This window comes from Sciurus vulgaris (genome assembly GCF_902686455.1).
Source record: "Sciurus vulgaris genome assembly, contig: HiC_scaffold_182_arrow_ctg1, whole genome shotgun sequence".
NCBI lineage: Eukaryota > Metazoa > Chordata > Mammalia > Rodentia > Sciuridae > Sciurus > Sciurus vulgaris.
Window position 1 is genome coordinate 1,907,163 of NW_027632871.1, and position 17,305 is coordinate 1,924,467.

A 17,305-nucleotide genomic window follows, 5' to 3' on the forward strand; every position below is an offset into this window, starting at 1 on the left:
TGTCTGATGCTTACTGTTATGCAAAACAACAGTCAAAATTAAAACCACTATTACTTTTCAAATGTCAGATACTAATGGGAGACTGAAACCCAAAACATTCTCATAGTAAAAATGTTTTTTTTTTCTTAAAAAAAAAAAATGCTTTCTTCTGTCACTAAACCCCTGTTATAAAAATGTATGAAGGCAATTTTTATCTGCCTAGGGATGCCAAATCACCAAACTGGGCCTAACAGAACTGACATATATTGTCCAGATTTTCTAGTACAGGAAGCAGAAATGTGCGAAGAATGCACTCTGTCCATGGTTTTGTCTTTCCAAATCTTGCAGCACAGGTTGTGGGGAAATAACATGTTTCAAGTGTGACTGGATCCTGCAAGCTTTCCTTCTATCAAAAAAGGAAAAAAATTCCATGTGACAGGGAAGATGGAATGAGAGACAGCAAAACGAAAATCTGAATTATCAGATTTCTGCCCAGCAGCTGCCTACAAGTCCTATAGCCACTTTCGGAGGCATAGGGGCTGAGAGGTCTGTGACTCCCCTGGTTTTTGAAGCTGCTTGTTGTTCCATGGAATGCCAAAGGCCCTAAGAAGAATATCTTTAGAAAATAAAATTTAACTCACCTTCCCCTTCTCCTCATGAAGTAGTTTCATGACCACCAGATCCCCTTTTAAGGGTCTATTTCCAGCAACAACCCCATCGATAAAAGTGTCTCCATCACTGTCCTAGGCTGGAGAGATAATTAAAGGCACAGTCAGCTCACCAGGGCCTGACACCTAAAACACTTCCTTGGTTGAAGAATGTTAGACTTCAGAATCTTTCTACCGACTTAACAGAAACACTAATCCACAGCCACACACACATATTTAAGTGTAACTCAGTCTCTTTCATTCTTCTAGAAACTCATACTAGTTGTGCCTTTTCAGAGGATAAGAAGTCAAATGCTAATTTCTCTTATAGAAGGTGACAGCAAAAGGGTCTAGAAAGTCACTATTCAAATTTTTCTGAGGCACTCTATACAGATAAGATTCAATACTAAAGGACAAAAGGTGATTACTCTGACCTTCTGCAGTTAGCTAAAATTGACATTTCAAAATCACCATGCAAAAAAGGTGGATTTTAGTTGCTCTGCATTTTTAGAGTTTCCAATTACAAAACCATCAGGTATTTCTTCAGATTTTCTGCTAAATTTCCAATCTATTTAGGGGTTGGCAGCTGTGACCTCCAAACTGCCAAACCTGACCCCACCCTACTCCCTAAGCAACAGCTAACATTTTAGCAACAAGCAATTATTGCAGCTGACCTCATAATAAGCTTCACTGGAAATAAATAGATACTAGAAAATAGAGAGGGAGCAACTCAAGGGTCACCCATCGCCATCATGCTGGCTTCTGCAATTTAGAGGTACATGATCCTGTGGCCCTCCCTGGAACCAAGAAAGCTACTTGGAGGTCACCCTAACCTATTCTTGTGTGTTAAAAGATAGGCAATGAAATGCCTCTTTGATAAGCAGTTTATAACCACCCCTTGGCAGCTCAGATTTAAATGCTTGGGTGATGGAAGTGTCACTCTTTCTAATGCAGAGAAAATGCTGGTTATGCAGTACTTATTGAGAAATGGCTTATCCATCTTCATCATGGCACCTTCCTAAGAAATGCTTTTGGCTAACTTTTGTGATTCTGTATGTGAACTCTACCTTATGATCAAACTATAGACTATAATACCCATGTAAACTGCACTTTTTCACTGTGCAGTAGAACTCCTCCTGCTGACCCTCAATCCTACAACTCAAGTAGTATGGTCAGTATATATACTATGATCTGTCACAGAACAGAATATGATTCAGAAAAATGTGATATTTCAGTGATGCATTTGACCTAATCCATTGGGTAAGACTTGATTTGCATTTGTGCTCAAGCTCAACTAAATTCATTATTTAACATAATGAAATACGTGTATTCCAGTTCCTCATCTACAGGTGAAGTTGATCCCTATGGTTCTTCAACCGTGAGAAATGTATAGCTATTCTGCTTACATGGCATCCTGAAAAGTTAGGTCACGAATTCAAGAATATTGCCCTCCCAGCTCTGTACCATCAAGTCTTCTACAGAGACCTACTACTTATGACATGACAGGGTAAACTTGCTTGAACAGGACAGGACCTCTTAAAATGAATCATGAATGTAAAAAGGTTCTAAAGTACCAAGGATAAAGAGCCTTGTTACCAAGTGCTATCATCTGCATGGAAGTGAGGTGAGAAATCCTGACACCTCCCCCTCCACAAACAAAAGAAGTATTACACATTATTTTTGGACAAATGTTCAGATTAGCTCATGCAGATTGAAAGTAGTTAGCACATTTGTTTAGGAAAGATTAATTTAAATAAATGGAAAAAATAATAAATCCTTCTAAGATGTAAACCAGGAAATGTCCAATTACATGAACTGGTGGTAGTCTACCTAGGGCCAGCTGCTCTCTGCAGTCTCAAAACAAACACCTTCCTTCACATTTGGTGTGTGATTTCAAGACTGGCAGAAGTGGTAGTGAACCAAAGGCAAATTTTCCTTACTTAGATGAAACAAATTTTTGCCCATCCTCAATTTCATTTTATTACTGTTTTTTATTTAGAATATATGATTTCAGTTTCACAGCACATGTACAAAACTAAGTGTGGCACCAAGCTTATTATAGTTATTGAACTTACCAGAGAAGGAATGAAGGCTTCGTGAAAATTCTTTGGATTGATTCTCTATACATCCTTTAAAACAAAAATAAAATATGTTAACATCTAAATAGCTATATATTTTTATTTTTCTATATGTAATGTTATTCTGCAATAAAATGTTGATTAATAATTTGTTCTAGAAAACACGTTTGATGTATGAAAACCTTTCATTAAATACATGAAACATGACATGTTGATGGGGATATGAGCAGACCCCATGGAAAACTAAAAACTCAGATGACACGTGGTGAAAACATCAAAGGTGAGGATCAGCAGAGCTTTGCACAGAATGGAACAGTGGCAACTTTGGGATTTTAGATGCTGGTCTTCAAATTTAAACCTTGACCTAAAGAAGGAGGCTATGTGGGGTTCATGTCTCACTACATAATAGGGGTTTTGAATTCTACCCACTCCAAGAGCTTTGTAAAATTGTTTCTGTAACAATTTTCAAAATGATACACATTGATTTCCAACCTGCATAATTAGCCTCAATAAACTAATGCACATGTTTTACTGAGGACCCTCTGCAGAGCTGAATGAGTAAATAGTTCAAAATGGTTCATAACCAGCTCTTAAAGCAAATGGGAAATACTGGCTGCAAGGGTTAGGTCACCCAGTCAGACTTCTACTTCATGTTATTCCAGTGCCAAATCAGGGTCCACTTCTATTTATACACAGGGGTACAGGTGAAGCCAGTCCTCAATATTAGTTCAGTGCTTTGCCCCTTTGCAGGGAGCTTCAAGCCTCCCCAGGTTCCAGCTGCATTTGAAGGTTGCTGGAACACAGGAATGGAAGCAGCAGTTTACCTAACAGCCAGATTTAAAGGATAACTTGAGAAAGTGTTTTAAATAAAATTTCCCCCTAAAATGAATGACTCAAAGAAACATAATTAACAAAATAGGTGAGGACATAAAATTAGGCAGAAAATAATTTCTTTCTTTCACTGGTATTCCATGTTTAAATTACAAACATCCATGCTATAATATACAAAGTCGTATCAAATAGAATACTACAAATTTTCCTTCAGCCCTTAGTTATTTATCAAGCACAATGGTCAAGATCCCGAGTCAGATAACAGTGGGGTGGGGGGTGATAACTTATCTTGATCCTTGTTGTAAATGAACATGTACAGAATGCCAAAGTGAGGATGCAGTTTCCTTTCAGCTGGAGGACAAGAAAATTCTCCAGGGACAGTGTCTGATCTGACCCTGGATGGAAGAGTCAAATTTTCAAGTAAATCAGAAGACAAGGACAGTAGAAGATACTGTGTTAGCAAAAGTGAATTAGAAAACCAACAGTTACTCTTCCCCATCAGACTAGAACTGTACTTCTATGAAGGGGGGGGGCAGGGAAATATGGCTGGATAAGCACGGAGGCCTCCCTTAATGGTGCTGAAGCAATTCACTTCTACAACAGTTGTTTCTTCCTAGGGAAGAGGAACAACACAACTTACATTTATCCTAAATAGTCATCTACTCAATTTTTCCTGATAACTAGCATTACAAGTGCCCTGTTAAGTGATACAAATACAGTGAGAAGTCACAGGCATCTCTACCCTCACAGAGCTCACAGTTTAAGCAGGGAAGACATGCCAAACAAATCAAAGTAGGTTCACCGAAATTACACTTTTCACAATTTGATTTTCTGACTCCAGGCACTTTTTTTCTAGCCTGAGTTTTTTTTTTTTTTTATATCCCACTCATTTATCACCCATTCCAGTTCAGCAAAAAGTTTGCACATGAAGAAATAAAGAAGTGAGAATGTGCCATGCTTTAAGTGCCTTTAATTAGAGAGCACTCAGAGAGGCCAAGACTGGGCTCAGGGAAAGGGACTTGTGGCTCAACGCTCTATTAAAAGGAAAAGACATTAAAAAGACCTTAAATATTTTACTCATAATTCTCTATCCTCAAATTTCATATGTAAAAATATATAGGAGATGACAGAAGTTGTGTTCCAAAACAGCAACTGTAAATTTGACTGGAGCACAGTTTTTAAGAACTGTACCTCAGAAACAGAACCCCTAAGAGTTCAGATCACAATAATAAAGAGAAAGTTCTAAAAAGGTCCCACGTAAGACCAAGCTTCTAAATCTGCAGAGAAGCTAGCAGCACAGTCTGTTGAGAACTATCTGTCAGAATGAAGGGAAGAAGGGTGGATGGGAATAGGAAAGAGAGTAGAACGAACTGGACATAACTTTTCTATGTTCACATATGAATATGCCACCAGCAAAACTAGACGTCATGTACAATCACAAGAATGGGATCTTATTAGAGAAAAATGTACTCCACGTATGTATAAAATGTCAAAATGCACTCGATTTCATAAATATCTAAAAAGAACCATAAAAATCTGTCATCTGCAAGACATATCCAGCACATTCTCTGTCTTACCTGAAGAAGTGTCAGACTCTTAGTCTCCTGTTTTTGCAAACACCCCTAACCTCGCCCAGTCACCTTTCATCTGCCTCCTGAACCCTCCTCTAGCCCTGAAATTTGACCAGTAAGCATGCTGTTTCTTCCACCTTTGCTCTGAATGCTCCTGGCAACTCCATACTGACAAAACCTAGCTGTCCCCTGTTGTCATCACTTCCCTTGAGTGCTCCCAGGGACCAGGGAAAGATTGTCTCCTCTTTGCTTCTGCAACATGGCTTTAAAATGATTTTCCCTCCATTCATTCTAAAAAAACTCCAGGTCCTTGGAAGTTCATGTCATTTCTTTGGTGCATTTCTTTCCTGCTGCCTCTTCAAACTGTCCCAGCCACAGCCCTGTTTCACTAATGTGTTGACTGGTAGCCCATTGCCTTCCCCACCATCCTGACTCACATAAACATTTTGAGGCATTCACATCCATATCAATGACTAGGCAACCCTAGTCTGTCATCCTAGGCACCTTCTCCACCCACCCCAGCTACTGTTCCATGCCCACCACGTGTATTCTGTCATCACCCTAATTACACTGTGTTCAAACACAAGCCAAACATAACTTTCTGATTACAGTCTTCTGTCCTTCCAATTCACTTACTATACAAACTCCACTTCAACAATCCTTCACTGTCACTAAGAACCCCAAGTCACAGTTTGACCAACTTTTTAATATTCACTATCTTCCCACAAAGCTTACTCCTTTTTTGGCTCTCTAGTAATGGCCTGCTGTTACTTCTTACCATCACAAACCCTGAGCTTTGAGTCCCTTCCTCCCCTTATACTCAACCAGCAAAGCCCTCTCTCAACTGACGCCAGTTGTCCTCCTTATCCCTGCCTACCTGAAGAACCAAATGGTACTGCAGAACACAACTGGGTTGATTTGTCTAATTTGGCAATCACAAACACCTTTTATCTAACTGATGGGATGTTTGGTAACATCCTGAAGAATTTCCCACCTGAAAGTATGTATTCTAGATTACGTTGAAAACCCATAAGCTCTAGCAGCAGCTGTGAACAACCACCTTCACATGGCAGCAACCCCCTGAGCTGAGTCACAGATGCTCCTTGACAATAAGAAGAGCAATCTCAAGTGCCACTTCCACAGGTGTCTGCCAGGCCACACACTGTTTTCACAGTTTTATCTCTATGAACTAATTTAACCCTTCCAACAACTAAGAGGTAGAGACTCATATTATTTTTTGCATAGGAGAAACTGGGGCACTGAGAGGGCGATGAAACTGCCAGTATCACACTATGTTCAAGCCTGGGTAGGTTTGTTCGAGTCCCAGCACTCAACTACTGCAGGGCCTAGGTGCTTGCTTTAGTCCACACCAGGGCCTCTTCGCTCATTTATCCATCTGCCCTCCTTGCCTCCCCACAGTCAGCACCACGTCTAATCCTGTCTGCCCTGTCTTGGTTAGTGACTACATCATCCACTGAGCCATCTGGGCTTCTTCCCTCTGCCTCAATTTCCACTTCTAACTGTCAGAAGGTCATGTCAGCAATCACTCCACGTCCACCTATTTCTCTCCCTCTTCATCGCCACCACCCTTGTTCACTTCTTCAAATGTTCTTCCCTACTTTACATCAATGGCTTCCAAATTTCTAGCTTCTACTCTAGTCTATTCATCTTCCCATACCAGAGAGACACTTTTAGGATATGAAACAGATCATGTTCTTCCTGCTTAACACCCTTCAGTGACTTCCCATTATTCTTTGAATGAAATATATCTCCTAGAGACCCTCCATGACTTGGCTGCTGTCAACCTCTCCAACTGCTCCCATGTTGTAATTTCTCTGTTCACTTATATTCCAACAGCCTTCTTTCCTGCTCCTCAAAACACCAACCCTATTCAACTTGCAGATCTCTCTGCCTACATTCCTCCCCTAAGGCTCAAAATTCCTGGCTCCCTCTCACCCTTCAGACCTTAACTCAGAGAGAACCTCCTCACAGAAGCCTTCCCTAATCACCCTAGATAATGTGGCACTCCCATCTTTGTTATCTCCCATCTTTCTTATTTCCCTATTAACAATTAACTCAATCTGTAATTTTTTGTATTTCTATAGTTATTTCTGCCTACCTCCCCTATCTTATCACTGGTATATATGTGGTATCCACAAGGTTGTCAGGAAACATTTCTTCAGCTAACTGATTAATTAATGTCTGCACAGTTAACAACCTACTATTGCCCCTGGTATTAATGTTACAAGTGACATCTCTCCCTTCTGAATGACTCGGCGCATTCCACTGTAATGTCATCTTTATTTTTCTCAACCTTAATTTACAGTCAGTATTTTCCAGCTGACTTCGTACTTAACAAAGTATCCTAGAAACTAGCCCATCCTATCCTCTCTTCCTGGAGTATAATTTTTTGCAGAGGTCAAATAACAGTTCATACAATATTCTACTCTAGGAGGGACCTCTGACAGGTATCTCAGTCAAAGCATCCTCTGGAATCTGAAACAGCCAATTCTACCATCCTCCTCCTCACTTCTCCATGGTCATCTCCCCAAACTGAAGACCCTTCTACACATGTTCATCAGGCTCTCATCTCTCCCAACATCTTCCATAAAACCTCGCAATACTGCATCTGTGGAGAAAGGAATGCTATGTGCTCTTTGATGTGAGAACCTGACTGAGAAAAAAAAAAAAAAACATTCAAAACTACTGGTACATTATCATGTGTTATTGCTGCTTAGGGAGAGTTATTTGGTCACTGTAGTCTCTTCTTCCCCCTATAGGGTAAATCAATTAAATGTTGAATTATTTTTAGTATAGGTACTAAAAAATATCTTTTTTTTTTTTTTTTGGCAGTGCTGGGGATTAAACCCAGGGCCTTCTGTTTACAAGGCAAGCATTCTACCAATTAAGCTATGGCCCTAGACCTTTACTCCTGTTTTTGAAAACCATAAAATCTCAGTGAAAGTTTATTTGCTCTGAATTGAGAGGACCTGATATATAACAGTTAACAAATGTTTCAGAGTATATCTAACACACTTAATTTTCTCCAATGGCATTACAATATTCTTTCTTGTCTAGTTACTTTTACCTTGCCCACCCAGACTTACACTCTGAAAGTTTATATCCAAAAGCAGATGAACTGTTTCTCTGCCTATCTTTTTTTTTTTTTTTTTTTTTTTTTTTTTCTGCTATCAGGGATTGAACTCAGGGATACTTAACCACTGAACCACATCTCCCACCCAACTTCCCTACTTTGTATTTTATTTAATAACAGGGTTTCATTGAGTTGCTTAGCATCTTGCAGTTGCTGAGGCTGACCTTGACCTTGCAATTCTCCTGCCTCAGCCTCCCAAGCTGCTTGGGAGTATAGGCATGCGCCACCTCGCCTAAAAATCTTATTTACACTGTTGTATATTTCACATGTTGATCTCATATCTGGAAGCCATTCCTCTCCCCATCTGCCAAGTACAACTGTTCTCACATGTGGGGGGAGGCTCTGGCTGTGGAGTCTCATGAAGTCATAGACCAGGGGGAATCACTAAGAGCTTCTGGGGTTGAGAGTTGTTATATTGATAAGATTTTTGTTTCTGTTTTAATGTCAGCAAAAACTCACTTTGAAAGCAAAAATTAATAGCAAAAGAAATACCATGGCAGAAAACTATTCTTACACTATCTCTATATAGGTATAACACTGCAACCAAAATTCTAAGCTATTTTTCTCTCATATTATAAATACTGAGTTTCCCTCCCATTTTCTTCAAAAGATCTTCATCTTTATGCAGACAGTAAATATTTATTCAACAAATTTATTAAACATCAGCCATATGTTATGCACTGAGCTAAGCTGTGGACTAAGATCCTAACAACACTTGAGCACAGGTCAATATGGAAAGGTGATAAAACAGAAGAGATGAAGATAGTGTCTATTATTTGGATGGATCCTCAGCTGAAAATACAAATATAGCAGCTGGACTTCCAGAATGAGAGAAAACAAAATACAGTCAACATTTTTAAGTCATCCATACAGCACATGGCAAAAGTTCTACACTAATCCAAGAATTATGAAAAAAACTTAGTTCAAAGAATAACTGGTCCTGCCTCCATCTCCAGCCTTATTACTTAAGCCTGCCTTAGATTTCACCCCAAAGGAGACATAAGCTGCCTTACTCCACAATGTTCCACAAGTTCATGTTTTCATTAGTGCAACTGCATCTCCACATCTCCTTCCTACATGTGTCATTCATTTAATAGGCTTAAACTGTCATCCTCAATACCCATCAAAGATGTCACCTCCTCAAACTGGCCTCTCCAGAAGTGCAGTCCAGTGTCCCACAGTATCTTCCCATACTCCCTGGTCATCCTTCTATCTGAGTACCTGCCATTTTATCCCCAAAACATCAGTTACCGTGACTGCCTCCCTCTACTAGTCAGTAAGCTCATAAGTACAAAAAAATCAGTATCTTCCACAGTCATCTCAAAAGCAACTATGCAATATGCTCCTAACCTTAACTGTTCCAGGTTCACAGGGAATGCTCAATGAATGTTTACTCTGCCAACCACTGAACTAGCTTGGAAACATTATGTAAGCTATAAAGCAATCAACAAGGACTGTGTATTGGTGGTCACTGTTTTCTTCCCAATCTTATCCATTTTTCCCAGTTTTCAGCATCTTTGTGCTTCAGGCAAACTGAACTATTCAATGTCTGACATATCCAAGCCCCACTTCCCACTTTTGCCTTAGTATCTCACACTGGTACCAGTAGCTCCACTTGGAAAACTCTTGCTTACGCAAATCCTCTCTTCATTTAACCAAACTGGCCAGGGCCTGGCTGTCCATGGCCTGCCCTCATCCCTTCCAATGAAGCATCCCTAGGTAACACTACTGGAAGTAAGAGCACCCTACTCTCAAATCAAAGTACTTTGCTAACCACTGTCTCATAGTGCTTTTCACTTCTAAATGCACTTCAGGTCGAAGAAGCAGTAAACCCTGCACCAATTATGTGATCATCTCAAAGCACAGAGCACAGACAGGAAAGAGTGGAATGAACAGCACACAGCACAAGTTTCACATATTCAGGAAATATCAGCCAATAGTTTTACACACCTGGATAGGCACTCCTCTCCTCGAGCCTTCTGAAACTGCCTCCTTGGAGGTGTAGGCTTCAAATATGCTCCTTTTCTTCTCTTGCATGGACTTGTTCTTTGACTTTTGTCACCTGTAAAAGCAATGAAACCATGAGGATCAACCCAAGAAGACACACGTAGAAACATAAGGCAGCAATTATCTCTGTCCTCAAACATCTCTGTATTTTTGAAACTGGAGATATTATGCTTATTAGTATTACTATTTACAAAGATCAATAAGAGAATGAAATTCTTTGATGATGAATTGAGTCACAAAGAGGAAAGAATGTATAAGGAAACATGAAAAAACAGGTACAGATGAGACCTGAGCTTCAAATTAGCACAACCACACGTATGGGACAAAATCCGAACAATCAGTTTGGTATGCCTTGCTGTTTAAAGATACAAACTTAAAAAATAAGAATTATTAAAAGATGATCACTTTTCTGGAGGAAATTAAACAGTTGTGCACAATGTATTAATGAATTAAGAAGAAACCACACGTAGTTCTAGAATAAATAACATGGGAGAACAGTACAGTTCACCAGAAGAATTAGTCCCCTCATCCTAAGAGCTGCCCTCCACCTCCACACCCACTCCACTGGTACCTCAGTTCTCCCATTGCCAGGACAGACTCTACCTCTGGGGGGCACTCAGGGGTCAGAGGTTCAGTCTGTAGTCAGGCTGGCTCATTACTGGTTCCAGGGGAACCTCCACTGCTGAGCTCAGAGTTCATCTTGTCTGACATACTTCAGTTGTCACCAGCTGAAACCAAAGAGATCAATGAGTGCAAAACAGTCAACCTGCTTCCTCCTCTGCCCTCCCAGAAATTTAGCATTTTGGTGTATTGCAATTATACATATACTGGGACTGTTACGTTCTTGTACATGCACAAAATATAGCAATATAATTTGGTCAATTTTGTTCCACAATATTTCTACTTTGTTGTCCCTCTTCCCTTCCCATTGCCCCTTTCTCTAATTTACTGGTTTCTCTTCAATGTTCATAAAATTCACATCATATTTTTTTCTTTTTTCTCTCTAGCTTCCACATACAAGAGAAAACAGATGTCCCTTGACTTTTTGAATTTGGCTTATTTCACTTAACATAATGTTCTCATGTTCTATCCATTTTCCTGCAAAAGTCATAATGGCATTCTTCTTTATGACTGAACAAAACTCTACTGTGCATATATGTCAACTTTTAGAGTTTATTATACTTTTTAAATCATATTGAAATAAAAATACAATATCATATTTTTAAAGTATGGACAAATGTACATATGATGGGAGGGAAAGGATATCTCCAGGTCATGAAATCTAAAACAATTTGAGGAAGAATTTCAAGGCAGAACTGAGAGTAAGAGATGCCTACTCCTGGCAAAATGAAACAAAAACAAACAAAAATAGAAATACAAACAGAAAATCCACACAGATTCTTGCATGAATTCCCTAATAGAGAATGAATTACTAGGCTAGTGTCCGGCCTCTACGAAAGGAGCTAGTGCAGCTAGTTTTTTGAAGGCACTGGGGAATTTCTGAAGTATGAATGAGCAAAAGAGTAGAACGACAGATCAGAGTTACTTCAGAGAAAAAAAATCAGTCACGTCAAGGCTTAGACTCTCACAGATTTAAGAAAGAGTAGCAGCAAGGGGCCAAAGGGAAGGAGGGGTGCCCTGGAGTTAGGCAAACAGACACCAAATAGAAGTGGCCCTTGAAGGGCACCCCACAGCATGGGCTGGCACATCTGGCAGCCAAGAAGATATGGATAAAGCCAGCACATGGCAACAGGGTGGGTTTGCACTTAGGAGGCTGGAAGGTAGGAACATCACTATGTTACAGAAGATGATAATCCACCTGAGTGCTGCTTGCTTCCACATGGAACAATCCACCAAAGTCTTGGACAGTGCAGCATAACTGACAGAAATTAACCTGTCATTTGAGTACACATGCTCAGAGTGTTGAGAACAGATAAAATTGCCAAGAGCACTGAAACAGAGGAAGACCTAGGACAAAGGACAATTCAGCAAGATTCCCCTCCCCACACCTAGCTGTGTGGGTCCACTGACCCTGCAGAGGTCCTGGGCACTCTTATTTGAACAAAACTGTAGTTGGTGCAACATTCAGGAATGCCAAGAGTTAGAAGTACAGAATACACAAAAGAAGCTAATAAATATAGCTCAGTTGGTAGAGTGCTTGCCTTGAAAGCACAAGACCCTGGGTTTGATCCCTAGTACCAGAAGAAAAAAAAATTTTTTTTTAAAAAGAAACTAATAAAGACTATGAAAAAAAAAAAAAAAAAAAAAAAAAAAAAAAACTACTGAGTCAGGTATTGTAAGAACAAGGGAGAGAGAATTTCCTTAGGAGAAGAGATCAATGATCAGGGTTTGATCCCACTAGTGAGTAAGAATACAAATAGTGATTCTCAGGTGGATCAAAGGGTTGGGGACAAACTGTCAACAGTGCAAAAAGCAAGAGCCAAAATTGAGGAAGGGTTACTACATACATCAATGCTGATGAGGGGAGGAGCTAAAAATTCAGGGGACTTACTGCGAGTTGTATGAAATGAGAGAATAAAAAAATCTTGACTCGACTGTTCCTTGGTCAGTAGCATTGGTATGTTTCCTCCACTATAGATATCCTAGTGTGTGATTTACACCTCGCGTGTAAGGAAGACAAGGGAATGTTGGAGGAGGTTCACCTTGTAATCCTAGTGGCTCCCATAGTAATTAGGATAAAAGAAATGCTCAACAGCCTCTCCTTACATGGAAAGATGAGTAAACAAACAGAATACCAAGTGGAGCAGGGTTGTTCAGGGAAACCACATTAAAAACAAGGCAGGAAAGAATGAGAAAAGGACCCAAGACCCAGTTTGTCAAATTGGCAAGAATATGGCAGACAATTAGGCATGGAGACAAAGCTCACCTTTGGGTATCAGACCCCTAGAATAAAACATGAAGATTAGTATGTTAGATACTAGGAAGTTGGGGACTGGAGTTGTGGCTTAGTGGTAGACCATCTTCCTGGCATGTGTGGGACACTGGATTTGAGCATCAGCACAACATAAATAAATAAAATAAAGGTATTGTGTCCATTTACAGCTAAAACAAAATTCTTAAAAGATACTAAGATGACCAAACAGGCAATCTTCCCTCCCCTGTGCCACAGTTGTAAAGGCCCACTAATCCTGGAGAAATCCTAGGTACTCCTCCCCTGACACACTGGAAGGACAAGTCAATTTGAATACTCACCAACTTCCAGGATGAGGGCCACTGATACGGTGCCTAGCTGCCCACTGGCTCCTAGAGACTCCCATCATAGAAACAGACACTATAAAGAGCTGGGACGGGGTTAGGACAAGTAGGCTGTGATGGGCACGTGTCACATGATACAAAAAAATGGGCATGGTGATGAATGGGGAAGGTACTAGACTTGAGAAAGCAAATCTGAAGAAATCAAGTAAGAGAAAGAAGTGTTCTGAGGTTCCACACCTGGCACAACAGTACAGGTAGGTTTAAAATTCTAAACAGATGTAGCTGATCTGGGACAGAAGTCAGGTTCCATCAAATGCACACTATGGGACTTATAAGCACCAGGGTCAGGGTGACAAGGGCAAACCATGCCCCTGGGGTCAGAAATTGAAAAAGAAAAGTCTCACAAGTGCCAATGCTGCACTGGCAGGACCCAAGAGTAAGAGCCTCCTACCACTTTTGTACCTTTTCACTGTCTTAAGCTAACATCAGCTCTCACATTAGCAAGAAAATAAGAAATTTATGAATGTGGACAGTGAGGGAAACTAAGGAGAAAATCAAAAGACAGGTTTAAAGAGAAAGATTGGGTCTACTCAGAATCTAAGGAGCCAAGGAAAGCAAGAGATGGTAAAACCAAGTGCAAGAAGGTTTAACTGACAGAATAAAAAGGGGAAAAAGAGGAAGAGAAGTAAAATAAATCTCACTGAAATTAGAAAACAATTTACAAATAAGTGAAAAACACATGGGTTAAGCAACAAATAATATTAACTACCAAACAGATTAATAGCTAAGAGATCCCTATTTCAGAAAATATACTGAAATAAATTTGAATAAAATTTGCATGTTTAAAAATGAAAGACAAAGGGACACAGGGGCAAGAATGTCCAGAATGAGTGACCAAAACATTTCATAAATATTATCCCCCCCAAATAACAATAAAACAACAAAAACTGTCAACATTTGAAGATCTGGATACTGACTGAAAACACAAAAGAAATGGAGCAGGTGGTATGGAAAAAATTACTTAATATTGGTAAAACAGAGGAAGTGAGGGGGCTTTAGGTTGGAACTCCTCCCACCCCACTGTCAAGTCCTTGGGGTGGAAGTCCCACTAATGCAGGGCAAGCTGTAAAAACTAGGAGCTCCACTGCCAGAGAAAGTTAAGTTTATTTGGAGAAGAACAAGAACTCCATGCCTGGGACACTGTCACTGATTCCAGGGACAAAAAGTCAGGGAAGGCCAAATACCACAACTAACCTGAATTTGCAACACCAGTCAGGAAAAGTGACACATCAGCAGACCAAAGAGAACTTTAACAAGGAGAACCAAGGAATAAGATAGGCAGGGTGAGCCTTGATGAAAAATCAGCTCTCCCTTGTTGGCCTGGAAGACTGCTTGCACAAGACTGCAAACTTGAAGGAGAGGAACCAGAGAGCCCCGAAGAGCTACTCATCCCTGGAAGAATGTGAGGCCTTGCAAATGTAGAAAGAGAAACATAAGGAAGATTAGTGAAATGTTTGAGGAGTACTTTGAAATGTACTCCTCAAACCTCATAAGAACCATTGATCAAAGGTGTGAGCCTCATTGTTTCAAGGAATTGAAGCATGACCCTTAACCCATCATAGGAAGACCATTAAAACATGCTGACCCACGGGCAACTGCTGGAGAGTTGGGCAGAAAAATAAAAACAAAGAAAAAAGGAAGAAATGAGCACCAGCAACCACACACAGCAGGAGAAACAGACTCCAAGTAATTAAACAAGCTGAGCAACTACCTCCAACTCTGAGGGCAAGAAAGGGAATCAGAATACAAAAAGTATTATAAAAAAATGTCCATCTTCCCCACACACATACCAAACAAATCATAAAATACGCAAAGAAACAGAAAAGTGTGACCCATACACATACATAGGGAAGGAAAAGTAGTTTTAATGAAAACTGTATCAGAGAAGCATAGATTTAAGACATCAAAGCAGTTACTATAAACATGAAGAACAAAAGGAACCATTTTTGAAGTAAGGTGATTATGATGATGACTGGTCAACAGGATAGGGAGAAATTATTAAAAAAAAAAAAAAACAAATAGAAATTCCAAACTGGAAGATGAAAGAATTCACTAGAGAGGCTCAATAGATTTGACCTTACAGAAGAGATAATCAATAAAAAAATACAGATTGCTAGTTGCAGTGATGCATCTATATAATTTCAGCAACTCAGGAGGATGAGACAAGACTATTGCAAATTCAAGGCCAGTCTCAGCAACTTACCAAGGCCTTAAGGAGCTTAGTGAGAGCTGTCTCAATATTAAAAATAAAAAAGCGCTGGGGATATAGATCAGTGACAGAGCACCCCTGACTTCAATCAATCCCCAGTAAAAAAAAAAAAAAAAAAAAAAATCAATTAAGATCATCTAAGCTGAAGAAAATGAATTCTTAAAAAATTTCAAAATCAGGAACTGTAAGAGTGTCACTCCATTTTTTGGAATTTTTCATGTGTGACTGCTCATTTAAGACTCACCACCCCTTTCCCCTTCATACCCATATCTGAATAGGATGATAAGGAAGTTAATATCCATCTCCCATCTTTGACTCCAGAAGGAAATTAAAATTTTGCAAATCCCCAACAGGTACAGAAGAAATTCTCCCTAATCCCATAGCTATTATTCAATAGCTAATCCACACTTGGCTTTATTGACCCTACTGGCCCCAGGAGTCTCTTTTTTTAAAAATTAGAGCATTACGATTATACTATTTTAGTTCATTTTGACCATACTTGTAAAGAATTTCATTTCAATACCCATGTACTCCCCGTTTCTCTATCTTCCTCCCTCCCCCATTCTTTCTCCTCTCTATTGATCTACCTTTTACTCCTTTATTTTTATTGATATTTTCTACTTATACATACAGGTGAAATTCTTTTTGGTATGTTTGCATATATACACAACATTGCTGTTGTTAAATTCATTCCTTATTTCTACTCCAGTTCCACCCTCTGTCCTATCCTCCTCCTACTCTGCTGATGTACCTTATGCATTTATGATATCCAGTTTCCTCCCCTGTCACCTTCTTTACTTTGTTTTGCTCTAGCTTTTACATGTAAGAGAAAACAATGGCTCTTGATTTTCTGAGTCTGGATTTTGTGAATATCTGTTCACATTTTTACCTTCAAATGTCATTATTTCATTCATCCTTATGGCTGAGTAAAACTCCACTGTGTGAATGTGCCATATTTTCTTATTCCATTCATCTTCTGATGAGCACCTGGGTTCATTCCATAATTTGGATATGAATAACTGTGTTGCTTTAAACCCTGAAGTGAATGAATTCTGTATATGGTATTCTGTAGATGGTATTCTGATTTTAGTTCTTTTGGGTAAATACTGTAGAGTGACGTAGCTTGGTCACATTGTGGGTGCAATCCTGGTTTTCTGAGAGACTGCTTTTCATAATGGTTGTATTAATTTGCAGTCCCATCAGCAATGTATGAGTATACATTTTACACAACTTCCTTCCTGCCAGCATTTATTATTATTCATGTTCTTAAAATTTGTCATTATGACTAGGTAAAAAAAAAAAAATCATAGTGTTGTTTTGATTTTCAGTTCCCTAATTGACAGAGATGTTGAACATTTTTCCATATATTTGTTGTTCACTTTTATTTCTTCTTTTGAGAAATTCAGTTCTTTGGTCCATTTATTAATTGGGTTTTTGGGGTTTTCTTTTTTTGGCCTTGAGTTATTTGAACTTGTTATATATTCTTTTTTTAATTTATTTTTATTATAAACAAAGGGGATACATGTTTCTCTGTACATGAAGTAAAGGCATAC

At 39.3% G+C, this 17,305-nt stretch overlaps 1 long non-coding RNA gene across 1 annotated transcript; it reads right to left on the bottom strand.

Annotated features, from left to right (window-relative positions):
* Positions 1-624: 624 nt before the first annotated feature.
* On the bottom strand, positions 625-11,172 carry LOC306652406. Its single transcript, XR_013761386.1, has 3 exons — positions 10,871-11,172; positions 10,211-10,322; positions 625-727 (listed from the first exon to the last, which is right to left on the bottom strand). It is a non-coding gene; the product is annotated as an uncharacterized lncRNA (long non-coding RNA).
* Between the last annotated feature and the right edge of the window lie 6,133 nt (positions 11,173-17,305).